Genomic DNA, 14,304 nt, shown 5'->3' with positions numbered 1-14,304 from the left:
ATGCCAATTCCTTAGATTTTCATATAGATCTACATACAGAATTGTATATGAATATATGCAGTGTTTGCTCTGTTTAATATACTGTTTGCTCTATTAAATTGCACTTTATCAGAACAGTGGTAAATAAATATTATATATGGTCAGTTACTGTAAGTTCTTACAGTATTTTTAATCTTTCATTTTTATTGTTGAATTTTTAATCATGCACTGCAATGAAAAAACTATTTAACCAATTGATTAGCCTAAATATAACAGCCAGCCTACAAAAACAACCAAATAAATAGCACACAATATATAATAATAAAAAAAAAAAAAAAAAAAAAAAAAAAAAAAACATATATATATATATATATATATATATATATATTTTTTTTTTATTTTATTATTATATATTATATTATATTTTCATATTTCCCTGTAATTGCAATGTTGCCACACTATTGGCTGTCTCTCCTAGCTGTTTTGAGCATGATTGGTTATTCTCTGTTTATTCTGTCTGTCATCCAGGAATCTAGCCAATGACAACTATGCGCGCCTTTACGAGTCAAGTTTGAATAAACGTCAGTTGAAGTGAGTCGGTGTTTGCTTTGCTGCTGCGCGGGATCTTCAATATTTGCCTATTCTGTGGGTTTTACATCGTTTAAAACATGGATTATTTTTCATCGGACTGCTAAATGTTTATTTTGAGCGAGTTGCTGGGTGTTGCTGGATGTAAATGAAGAACAAACAAGGAATATGGACAAAGAATTTTATCAACGGAAATATTGCAATCTACGGAAGGTAAAACTTTATTTTATACAAATTCTGCTACATCAAGATATAGGCTAGTGTATTAAATTGAGAATCTAAACGCGATTAGAGCAATATTGTTAGTGCATACGGTATTCCAATGTATTAATGTTATGTGCTGCTAGCATGTGTAACTTGTCTAACTTAGTTTATGATAAAATAAACTCAGCATGGGAGCTTACAACGAGTGAACTGAGAATATATATTGTATCTTTAGACAGAAAGGAACTGTCACAGTCTTATACTATAAGAATCTGCAAACTAGGCTTATGAATCTATTGATCGCGGGATGGCTAACCGATCAGTTAAATTAACGAGTCGTAATAATATGTTTTGGAGCTGGTGAGTCAATTTAGCAAGCTTTTGCAAATGTCTCCGTAAGTAAGTAAAACAAATAACTAATATTGATGTGTATGTGTGTGTTTCCTTCATGATCCAGGCATTTGGGGAATAAATATTATCCAGCCACACGATGTTCAGATGCGGTGAGTATTGTCATAAAATACACGTGAAATAGAGGCAGAACATGTGAATCTGCTCAAATGCACTGGTTCAAACCCTCCAGACAAGCTTTATCTTCTTGAGTTTACAGGCCTAGCTGACCCAAAAATAAATGTCTTTTAAAATGAAAGTATTTTCAAACCTGTATAACTTACTTTTGTGAAACACAAGAATTTGGGGAATAAAACAACTGTATGCATTGTTGCCTATGACAAAAATAAAAGGCATTTTTCAAGATATCTTAATTATGGTTCTACATAAGAAACTCATACAATTTCAACATATGGGTGAGTAAGCTACATAATGAGATAACTCTATTTTTTTTTATTTATTTATTTTTTTTTTTTTTTTTTTTGGATGAGCTGTTCTTTTAAAGGATTAGTTCACCTCAAAGTTGAAAATTCTGTCATCATTTACTCAACCTCAAGTTGTTTCAAACCTGTATGAATTTCTTTCTTCTGCTGAACACAAAGAAAGATATTTTGAAGAATGTCTGTAACTTGGGTCCCATTGACTTCCATAGAATTTTTTTTCCCTACTATGGAAGTCAATGGGACCCAAGTCTGTCTGGTTACCGACATTCTTCAAAATATCTTTCTTTGTGTTCAGCAGAAGAAAGAAATTCATACAGGTTTAAAACAACTTGAGGGTGAGTGAATGATGACACAATTTTCAACTTTGAGGTGAACTAATCCTTTAAGGACATTTGCTAAATTAACCATGTTTTTTATTATAGTGTAGAAACCATGTTTTTATGGTGGATAGTGAGTATAGGAGCAGGCTTCACTGCATATATTAATAAACTTTTAGAGTGCTGGCCTGGATAATTGTAATACGTAAAATAGGAAAGAGGCCGCACTATGCATAAACTTTTATTTGCAAAAATGCGTTTCGGCACGTGGAAACTGATGAAGGCACACGCCGAAACCTGTTTTTGCAAATAAAAGTTTATGCATAGTGCGGCCTCTTTCCTATTTTACGTATTACAATAATTTATTACCATTTGGTTAGTGTCGCAAAACATTGTTAATTTTTAGTAAGGGTTCTCCAGATTTATATAACACTTATGGAACATTAAAAAATGGTCCTATGTTACGCGATCAATAATCCTATTAAAACTCTTAAAAAAAATATATATATTTTTAGATCAAGCATTGGACTTACGGAGCAGAATAGGCACCAACAGAGAAACAAGTCCATCACTAGTAAGTATCCACTGCAGTATCTTCTGGTTACACTTTATTTCGATAGTCCACTTTCACTAACATGTCAACTAACTCTCATTAGAGTATTAGTAGGCTGTAGTAGACAGTCAATAGACTGGTAGGTTAAGTTTAGATGTTAGGATTCGGGTTAGGAGAATAAGTTGACTTGTAGTTGCCAAGTAACTTATAGTCAGTAGAATGTCTGTTAGGGGACCAACAAAACAGAGTGTTAGCAAATATTAAGCAGACAGTCTACTAATACTCTAATGACAGATAGTTGACATGTAGTTGCAAAGTTACTTATAGTTAGTAGAATGTCTAAAGTGGACTATCGAAATAAAGTGTTACCCAGTATTTAAATCCGCAGTCAATTTTAAAGGCACAATGCACTCCGAAATTAAAAAATGATCTCTTTTTTTCTTCTCTCGTGCCATTCTAGATATATATGTGACTTTCTTTCCACAAAGATTTTTTGAAAAATTATCCATTATTGTAAGCCAATATAATGCAAGTGCATACGCCAGAAACTTCATACAGCATACTCACAGCTTGCTGTGTTGTTCACACAAGATGTTTTCTGCACTTATCATGTGAGCTTTACAATGCTCTTGGACTTTTTCGACCTTCAGCATTTTGGTGTCTATTCACTTGCATTATTTGACACACAAACACAAGAGATGGATAATATTTCTAAAAGTCTAGTTTATTTTTTCTAAAATATGTGTTTTCATCTGAAGTAGGGATGGGGCCGATCCGATCCAGTATCGGTATCGGGACCGATACCAACGTAATTCACGTATCGGATTTTCCCGATCCAACCTGCGGAGATATCCGATATCCTTGAGTCATGTCTGCGCTTTAACGTTGTCTGCTGAAATGACTCCAAAATTGATTCCCGCCGGCTAGTCTGCTAGCTGGCTGCAAACTGCGGAATGGATTTCCTGAACGGAGGCGCGGCTCAATGAGACACAGAGTTATGAGACACGCCACCGCTCAGGAAATCCATTCCGCAGTTTGCGGCCGCTGTGTGGAAATTCTTCACACTGGAAACACCGCAGAGCAAGACAGCAAAATGCAATGTTTGCAAAGCCGTAATTCAGAGCTCGTTGAAGCTCCCACGCGTCGTACAACACAACGAATGCAATCAAACATTTAAAAAAGCACCACGTTACTGTGCGTTCACACCAAACGCGAATAGCGCGTCAAATTCGCGTCTGCCGCGTCTAGTTGGACGCTTGAATATTTTGAATCCATTCGCGCGCCCAGAGCGAAATTGACGCTCGTAAAAAGCAAAAGTTTGAAGCGAAATTGACGCGCGTCTGAGGCGAAATCCGCTTGTCTGTTTGCACATGGCTGATGTTGATCGAGCATTCATCGAGAGAGTTACAGCATCGGAGCGAGGATCACCCTTTAGATAGTGTGTGTGTGTGTGTGTGTGTAAGATGTTTACACTTGCACTTTTCTTATATTTCAAGACTCAAGTATTTGACATTTTGGGAATGTAATAAATATTGACATGACCTACAGTTGCATATTTGTTTTCAGAATGGGATTTTTCCTGTTAACAGGATTTACTGTTTTTCTGACTTCCTTTTCTGACCTTATACTTACCATACATGCATAAATATGTAGGCCTACATATCATACTTGCCTGTTGAGAGGAGTTTATTTCAGCATCATATAAAATAAACAATAATGATAATAATAATATTAAAGCAAACACAGCTCTGGTATCGGAATAGTATCGGTATCGGCCGATATCCAAATTCAGGTATCGGGATCGGATCGGAAGTGAAAAAATGTGGATCGGTGCATCCCTAATCTGAAGAAAGAAAATCATATACCTTTCGGTCGGCATAAGGTAGATAAAATGAAGGGGGAATCAGTTTGCTCTCCTTTACCTAGTATTATTTATAAACATTACATGTGATTTAATAAATGTACAATTAAAGGGGTGTTCGAAGCAAACATCTAAATCCCTTCACAAAGAGCCCTTCCACAAAAGGGTTAGCAAAGGGGGACATGCATCCGATGGTAAATTAACTGAAGTAATTTTATCTTATAGTAATTTTATATTATATTTATGGTAATGTGACCTAGGATGGCAAGTTCCTGTGTTTCATTTTAAAGTAGATATGGTGGAAGAGTTAAGTTTAACATAGAATAATTGAGTTGTTTGTTTGGGTTTGCTATATTACACACATTTTCATCATACCGAAGTTCCATAGGTAAAACTTTTATTAACAGATGCGTTAATGTAACTACCTGCAGGGTTAAAAGAAAAGACGTCAAGAACACACAAACTTAAGGAACTTTTACACATCAACAATGTACTAAAAACGGAAACGTTTTTTCTTTGTACAGATGACAATGTTATTAAAACGATTACCGTTTGGACAGATCCACTGTGTTAATCTACATGTTCCTTCTTTTGGTGATGCACATTTTTCTATCAGACATAAGTTTTAGATACCAGACAAAACGAATGAGACGTGACCCATGCTAATTAATTCCCCCCTTTTACCTCTCTCTTTTATCTTTCTGTGACCAGGATCCGTCATTCATCAGAACAGCTACCAAGATAAGTGAGTATTCGTCCTCTACCTCCTTTGTCTCAATGTTATTTCAACACTATTGGTCTCCAAAGTACTATATGTGTTTATATTAGGGGTGTAAGATTAAGAAAATGTCGATGCAAAAACGATTCACAGTATGTAAATGTAGTTACTTTTCCTATATAGGTATTAGGGATGTGCATCTCCATAACTGAGGCCGATACGATACGCATCTCGATGCATAGCCAACGATACAATACATTAATGATACATATAAGCAGCTGCCAGCTACCGATGCAATGCAATACGATTCACTTTTATTACGATCCGGTGCGATTCGATTTCGATTCAACGCATTGCAAAAATATGATGCTATGCAATTCAATATGGTATAGATAGTTCACTTTTATTTCTTTTGTTCAGACATAGGGCAAATCATAAAGTAGCAAAGTGCCATCTGACTTTTAACACATGGCTCTCTCACAATCAAAAGATTTGGTTTCCACAAAAAAAGCAGGTACTGTAGGCTAACTGACCAGAAAGCAGGTACTGTAGGCTAACTGACCAGAAAGCAGGTACTGTAGGCTAACTGACCAGAAAGCAGGTACTGTAGGCTAACTGACCAGAAAGCAGGTGCTGTTATTATGTGCTTCACGGGCCGTTTATCAGTTTGGACCAGTGCAGCGCGAGCCGATCTTGATCAATCGACACTGTTACTACACGGCGCTAAGAGATCCCCACTGAAGTAATAACATCGCTGCGAGATCTATTGAGAAGCATTCATATATCTCTGTTATTAACGGATCAAACAGCGCTGACATGGAAATATTGTGCCATGAATGAACAATCCAGTGTCCACAGATCAGCAACATTCACCATGGATTTACTGTAGTAAAACAAACTGTAACCATGGAAGTTTGGCAGGAATAGTAGGCTATAATGCTTTCAAGTTACATTACGTTGGTTTTATTTTGACATGAATAAAATTACTGCCCTCAGAAGTTAATCTGAACTAAAATAAACCTTTGTTTATAACTACAATATTACATTTTTTTTTTTTTTCAAGTAGCTGTTTTACATGCTTCTAAGAGTCGATTATAGCTTCATCATTCCTCAAAGTAAAAAAAAAAAAATCATACTTTATGATGTTACGTTTAATACAAATTTTTTTTTTTTTTAAATATTAAATCAAGGAAATTTCTCTGGCATTTCTTTCTTTTTCCTGTATCGAAAACGTACCGAACCATGACACAAGTGTATCGTATTGAACCGAACCATGAATTTTGTGAACCGTTAACTTACACCCCTAATATGTGTGTGTGTGTGTGTGTGTGTGTGTGTGTGTGTGTGTGTGTGTGTGTGTGTGTGTGTGTATGGGGCTGTTTAAACTTGGCCACTTGATGCGTTTTCTCAGATCGGATAGCTATCTGTTTTATCACAACAATTCCATTTACACCTGGTCACATAAATGTGTTTTTGCAAAATGGATATAAATCAGATCTTCGATTCCCTCGCTATGCAAATTTAATGGCGTTCACGTCACCGAAAGCAACAGATATGAACTGCATTTTATTGATCATCCGTTCAAATTTCTAAATCAAAGACAGCAATAGGAGAGAGCGGCAACAGCCCTGGTAAGATCATTTCGTTTCTTTACTTTTAATGATGATAACTGTGTGTTAAGCATCGGGGACTTACTTTCACTTTAATTTGCGATAGTTTGCACGTTGGCTTGATGAATAACGTTAGATGGTCAGCGGCGATGCGGCAGTAGAGTCGTCATAACTTGCTATAACATGACATATAGCCTAAAACACGCTCTCACAACTTTATTTTAGAGCGTTTTTGGGAGGAGTAAAATTTACATGTGGTTTCAACAACCAGATGCATTTACACTTGTCCAGTTTCTTCTGGAATGCGGCCCAGACCACCTCCTGAAGTGGTGTGAGCAATCAGATTCAAATGCGTCACGAATGCGTTTCGGAGGCCATTTAATCCTGGTCTTTTCAAGATCATATAGCTATCTGATCACTAAAATCGCATGCAGTTGTAAATGGCACCTATATGTGTGTGTGTGTGTGTGTGTGTGTGTGTGTGTGTGTGTGTGTGTGTGTGTGTGTGTGTGGAATGCCTTATATCAGGCTTGATGTAATTTTACTTGATTTGTGATTTATTTCATTTAATTGATTCGAGTACAAAAATTTTCAACTATGTATCTCTGCTATAAGCTAAACCACAACAGTGGCATTTGTATTTATTTATTTAACATGTGGATTTTTTTGCTTTGATTGTAGCTGCTGTCATGAAATGGGACCCAGCTGCAATAGAGGCCCAAATAAAGTCTGTAGGCGATCATCTGAAACTGCTTGCTGCTATAAATGAAGCTTGTGAACCTTATAGCAGCCATATTTTGTTAATTGTTATGTTATTGTTTTAACAACATTTTATAGACTATTTAAAGGGAAATTGTGTTAATTTACAACTTTACTGTTCAGGCTTTTAAGTTGTATTGTGTTAATTTATACTTTAGTCTTCCGGCTGTTAAGTTTTGGTCCAGCAGAACAAAATAGTAATAAAAATATATTTTGAGATTTGAATAGTTGATTTCTTGGAGTGATTAGTTTGTTTTACAGGAAAATGGTAAGCAGTTTATTACAGTTATATTGTTAAGATATACAAATGCAAGTATATACACTACACAGTTATTCAATTGAATATTCAATATTATCAATATTCTTTAAAATCTTATTTAGGTCTATGGTCTGTGTGTCTGCAGTTTCATGACACGACAACCATTAACATTGAGTAACTGGGTTTTTCTCAGTGAGAACTAGCTCCCTCACTGCCACTGTTTTGTAAATATTTGTAAGTAAATATTTTTTAAAGTTGGATCCTTGAAAAATGCACATATAGGATTTCCATGTCAGTATGGGTCTTTAACAGTCTTTGACATTTCTACTACAGAAAACACTTCTAATACAACTTTTATTCTGACTGCCTTTAGATGTCTAACAATTACGTCTGTAGCAAGTCTTTACTTGACATCTATAGAATGTCCAGAAAAGACGTAAAAAAAACTTTCATTCTGGCTCCTGTGAGGACGTCTTCTGGATGTCTAAGAATGACGTCTTTAGCACGTCTTTAATTGACGTCTATACAATGTCCAGAAAAGACGTAAAAAAAACTTTCATTCTGGCTCCTGTGAGGACGTCTTCTGGATGTCTAAGAATGACGTCTTTAGCACGTCTTTAAATGACGTCTATACAATGTCCAGAAAAGACGTATAAAAAACGTTCATTCTGGCTCCTGTGAGGACGTCTTCTGGATGTCTAAGAATGACGTCTTTAGCACGTCTTTAAATGACGTCTATACAATGTCCAGAAAAGACGTATTAAAAACTTTCATTCTGGCTCCTGTGAGGACGTCTTCTGGATGTCTAAGAATGACGTCTTTAGCACGTCTTTAAATGACGTCTATACAATGTCCAGAAAAGACGTATAAAAAACTTTCATTCTGGCTCCTGTGAGGACGTCTTCTGGATGTCTAAGAATGACGTCTTTAGCACGTCTTTAAATGACGTCTATACAATGTCCAGAAAAGACGTATAAAAAACTTTCATTCTGGCTCCTGTGAGGACGTCTTCTGGATGTCTAAGAATGACGTCTTTTAGACGTCTTCTAGACGACTTTATGCTCGCTGGGACACTAGAGGTTATATAAACTACAATATAAACGTACGTAAAAATGCAAACAGTAAAACAGACAACATTTAACCAAACAAAACAGAAAACATCGCGTGGTCAGAATAAATGAAATGAATAAAGGAAAGAAAGAAAGAAAGAGAAGAGAAAAGAGATAGAGGGTAACTTTTTTCACAGACCTAAGAACGGGACACCTGAAATCAGCGTTTAGAGAGAGATACGTTACGTGCAAGTTTCTGTGCTCTTTCAGTGTGGTGCGCGTGTCCGGCTGGTTTGCGTCTAGCTTCGTCTTCTGGGTCGTTTCGCAAGACGATGTAAAGGCTCACTTGAATTTTACGTTACCGAGATTCGTCTCCCGGGATGGGAGAGGCTGGAAATCTTAGTTGCAAAGACCGGCAGCTACGACTCGAACATGGGTTCGTTCGATGGAGAAGGCCAGGGCCTCCTTCAGATGTTCCTTGGAGAAGCGCTGCGCCGGGGAGAAGAAGGTCCGAAGAGAGGATGAGTTGAGAGTTGAGAGTTGAGAGAGAGAGGAAACTGAAGGTTTGGACTTTTATCAGTGTCCCATGTGCCGTCCCCTCCTTCGTGTAGGACGAATCAGCTGTCGAGATTTTTCGAGCGGGAAGATTCCTTTGTCCGGTTAGACACGCCCACTCGAATGAGTCATGATTGACTTTAACTTGAGAGGATTTTCTCCAGACATATGAACTTATAAAACAATGCGCATCACTGAATTCTGCTATCGGAATTCAACTCCGTTAGCTGGAGAGGATTACAGAGATATCAAAAATAGAAAAGGCGTTGTAGCAATGCAAAGATACATTATTATGCATTTGTATAGGCATTTGCAGTTCTATTAATGTTACAAATAGGACATGTATGCTTTCCTATGGTTTACACACACCTCTTAACACACAAATTTATATATTTAGTACATTTAAGAGTGACTTTATGGGTAAAAGTCCTTTTCTGTAGGGGGTTTCTGTTTCAAAGTCCAGAGTGTGTTTGTGTGTGGGTTGGTGGTCAACTTTTATGACCTGCCAATGAGATCGGATTACGGGATGCGATTCTACTGGGAGAACATTCTTCAGAAATACATTTCAGAGCCAAACACTCGAAGATCATAACTATATGATCAAAACAACATTAATCACACATACATACAGGAAGTTCAGATACAAGTCTGAGTTACACACATTTAAAAGAATGTTAAGTTAAACACAACGGATGTTTGTGTGTGTGTGTGTGTGTGTGTATGTGTGTGTGTGTCATGAGGCTGTAAAAGTCACAGGGAGTCCACGCTGAACTGGGGGGCAACAGACACCCGGGTGCTGGTAAATTGCCCCGTGGGGAATTATTAACCAGCGCTGTTTGGACAAAGACGATGTGTTCGACATCACATGATTCACTTAATGTGAAAAGCAGATGTCATTGTTGCTACAAGTGTCAGATCTCGAGAGCCGTAGCCGGCGCCAAAACATTCGAATCCTGGGCTTACCTGAGTCAATCGAGGGGCCGCGTCCAAGTAAATTTTTTTCCCAGCTTCTGGTCGATGTACTTGGATCTCAGGTGTTAAACTCGCCGCCCGAGCTAGATAGAGCTCATCGCAGCCTCGCACCTAAACCAGCGCCTGGGCAGAGACAGAGACCCGTCATCTTGCGATTTCATCGCTTTCAAGTGAAGGACTTGGTCATCCGTGAATCTCGCAAAAAGGGTGAGTTGATGTATGAAGGACACAAAATCCGTATCTTTGAGGATTATTGCCCTGAGGTTCTGAAACTTCGCTCCGAGTATAAGGATGTGATGTCGTCATTGTACAAACGCGGACTCAAGCCTGCGCTTCTGTTCCCTGCTAGACTGCGAATTACTCTTCCAAACAGTGAGAAGAAATGGCTGGCTTCGGTTGCGGAAGCCAACAACTTCATCCAGAGCTTGGACGCAAAGTAAATTGGACGGACTGTATTCTACTATGAGCAGTCTTGATTTTTTGCCGTTTTTCCCCCCATTATTTTAAGTAATAGCTTGTTCTTGTTTTTGTCTCTTGTTTTTTTGTTGCTTTTTTTTTTTTGCTTTTTTTTTTTTTTGCTTTTACCTTTGTCAATCTGTGTGCAATCACTATGGCACTTTATATCCTTATACGCTACAAGCAAGGTGTACTGTTGGCTGGGATGTTTGTGTGGGGGTCTCATAAATCTTGTCATGTTCAGGGAATTAATTATCCATGCCCGTGGTGAATAACAAAATGGCAACTCGTGGTGCACTGAAATTCACCAGCTGGAACGTCAAAGGACTGAATTCTCCGGTGAAACGAAATAAAGTTCTTAATTATCTGAAACAATTAAATACTAGCATAGCCTTTATTCAGGAAACACACCTCAGGCCTGCAGACGATCTAAGTATTAGAAAGGGCTGGGTAGGCCAGCTCTACCACTCCGGCTTCCAGGATAGGTCCCGCGGGGTAGCTATTCTCATACATAAATCGGTTCCTTTCTCCGTTTCTGAGGTCATCTCAGACCCCAATGGGCGTTTTATTATTCTTAGAGGACAGATCAATGGAGTTTGTTTGATTTTGGCCAATGTATATGGCCCTAACTGGGATGACGAGGCTTTTTTCAAAAAAGTTTTGTTTTCCCTCCCTGATTTGAACTCCAACCAGCTAATTCTGGGTGGGGATTTTAACTGCTGCTAGGGGATTTTAACTGCTAAAAGGGTCTAACCTCTTTTAGACCGTTCCTCATCTAGGCCATGTGCACAGTCTAAGTCCAGCAGGACGATTCAGTTATTCATGGAGCAGTATGCTATTTCTGATGTTTGGCGTTTTTTTTATTCTAGCACAAAACAGTTTTCTTTCTTTTCCCCTGTACATCATACCTTTTCCCGCATTGATTACTTTCTTGTTGATAACAAATTGCTCCCACTGATTAGCTCATGTATCTATAATACTATTGTTATTTCAGACCATGCTGCTGTTACATTTGACCTCGCTTTACCAAGCCTTTCAATGTCCCGGTCTCCTTGGCGTTTTAACTCTCTGCTTCTCAATGATTCTAATTTTATTTCTGTCATTAATGATCGTATTGACCTTTTTATCTCCACAAATATTTCCCCTGGTGTTTCAGCTAAGACAATTTGGGAGGCATGTAAGGCTTATTTAAGGGGAGAAATTATTTCATATTCAGCTTATAAGAGAAAAATAATCAATGAAAGGAGAGCTAATCTTTTGAATACTCTGGCAGACCTCCAGTCTAATTGTGTTAATTCTACAAACTCAGATGACTTTGTTAAATTTCTGACAACAAAGGCAGAGTTTGACTTACTAACTACAAATGAGGCAACTGAAGCTCTACATAAGACTCATTGCAATTATTATGAATTCGGTGATAAATCAAGTAAATTGCTTGCCCATCAGCTGCGTCAGTCTGCTGCTTCACATCTCATTACTCAAATTTCCACCTCTGTTGGGTCTTCAGTTAATCCACTAACTATTAATAATGAGTTCAGGAATTTTTATTCCTCGTTATATACTTCGGAAAGCATAGCTGAAGAAGCCCAATTCGATAATTTTTTCAACTCCTTCAATGTGCCTTGCATTGAGCCTGATATCTCCTCAAATTTGATAGGCCCTCTTACATTGAACGAAATTAAGTCTGCTCTTAGTCTAATGCAGAATGGCAAATGTCCAGGGCCGGATGGCTTCCCTGCTGAATTTTTTAAGACATTTTCTGACAAATTATCACCTCTTTTAATTAACATGTTCAATGAGTCTTACAGCTCAGGTATTCTCCCTCATTCCTTACGGCAGGCTATCATTTCTCTTATTCTCAAAAAAGATAAAGATCCTTCTCAGTGCAGCAACTATCGCCCAATCTCCTTACTTTGTTCAGATGTGAAATTATTAGCTAAAGTCCTAGCAAGACGCCTGGAGGTGGTCCTTCCAACTTTAATTTCTACTGACCAAACAGGTTTTATTAAAAATAGACATTCTTTTCATAATATTAGACGCCTTTTTAATATTCTCTATTCTTCTTCTTTAAATGAAACACCAGAGTTAGTCATTTCCATGGATGCTGAGAAGGCGTTTGATAGAGTCGAGTGGCACTATTTGTTTTATACACTGAAGAAATTTGGCTTTCCTGATCAGTTTATATCTTGGATTAGGCTTTTATATACATCTCCCTTGGCCTGTGTTCGAACTAATAATAACTATTCTGAGTATTTCTCCCTTGGTCGCGGGACTAGACAAGGTTGCCCACTTTCCCCCCTTTTGTTTGCAATAGCCATTGAGCCTTTGGCAATCGCTCTAAGATCCAGTGCGATGGCTGGCATTCAAAGGGGAGGGTTGGAGCATAAGCTATCTTTGTACGCAGATGATCTTCTCTTATATGTCTCTGAGCCTGGTACTTCCATTCCCTTGGTGCTTGATTTGCTAATGGATTTTGGCCTAATTTCAGGCTATAAGTTAAACTTGAGTAAAAGTGAATTAATGCCCATCAACACAGCTGCCTTGAATTATCCATTAGCATCCCTACCTTTTAGATCTTCCTTACAAAGTTTTAGATATTTGGGCATAAATGTGACAAAAAACTTTTCAGACTTATTTGACCACAATTTTGTCCCACTGCTTAATCGTCTATCTCAGGATTTTAATCGTTGGTCTCTCCTTCCTTTATCCCTGATCGGTAGGGTTAATTGTATTAAGATGAGCGTGCTCCCTAAATTTTTATATTTATTTCAGTGTATTCCTATCTTTATTCCAAAGTCTTTCTTTGTTACACTCGACAGCTCTATTTCTAGTTTTCTTTGGAATAGAAAGACCCCAAAGATTCGAAAAGGCATTCTGCAGAAAACAAAACAATTAGGTGGTCTAGCTCTTCCTAATTTTCTAATATATTACTGGGCAGCAAGTATACGCACCACTCTTTACTGGTTCCAGCCAAGCAACTCCGTCAATTCCCCATCCTGGCTGCATATTGAGAATGCCTCATGTAAATCATCTTCCCTGGCGGCTCTTTTATGCCTCCCATACACATTGTCCCCAATGAAATATTCAAATAATATAATTGTTAAAAACAGTCTTAAAATCTGGACCCAATTTTTGCGACATTTCGGTCTTCATAATACCCCCCTGTTATCCCCAATACATTCTAACCCGTTGTTTTACCCCTCCATTTTAGACCGTGCTTACACCTCTTGGAGAGACCTTGGGTTGGTTTCTATTGCTGACCTTTACATCGATGGTGTTTTCGCCTCTTTTGAACAGTTGACTTCTCAGTTTAATATTTCCAAAAAACATTTCTTCAGATATTTACAAATTCGAGATTTTGTACGAAAAAAAATGGTCAACTTTCCAAATGCACCTCTCCCTTCAGATTTAGACACCATTCTGGGTGTGGATCCTTTTACTAAAGGGTCAATTTGTAAATTAGTGAATATAATTGTTCATTTGCAATCTTCCTCTGATGATTTACGCCTTGTCTGGTCCCAAGACATCGGTGCTGAGATTAACGAGGAGACATGGAGGGCAGTCCTGAACAGGGTTTACTCCTCTTCCCTC

General features: G+C 37.8%; 1 long non-coding RNA gene across 2 annotated transcripts; it reads left to right on the top strand.

Annotated features, from left to right (window-relative positions):
* Positions 1 to 349: 349 nt before the first annotated feature.
* Positions 350 to 5,077, top strand: LOC309495101. 2 transcript variants are annotated; one of them, XR_014204552.1, is made up of 4 exons: positions 350 to 780; positions 1,229 to 1,274; positions 2,437 to 2,495; positions 5,047 to 5,077. It is a non-coding gene; the product is annotated as an uncharacterized lncRNA (long non-coding RNA). The 2 variants fall into 2 exon arrangements; XR_014204553.1 differs by lacking the exon at positions 5,047 to 5,077 and adding an exon at positions 4,860 to 4,965.
* Positions 5,078 to 14,304: the final 9,227 nt, after the last annotated feature.

Source organism: Leuciscus leuciscus, assembly GCF_965113295.1.
Source record: "Leuciscus leuciscus genome assembly, chromosome: 3".
Classification (NCBI taxonomy): Eukaryota; Metazoa; Chordata; class Actinopteri; order Cypriniformes; family Leuciscidae; genus Leuciscus; species Leuciscus leuciscus.
Note: the sequence above shows the minus strand (reverse complement) of the source record. Positions and strands in the feature narration are given on the sequence as shown.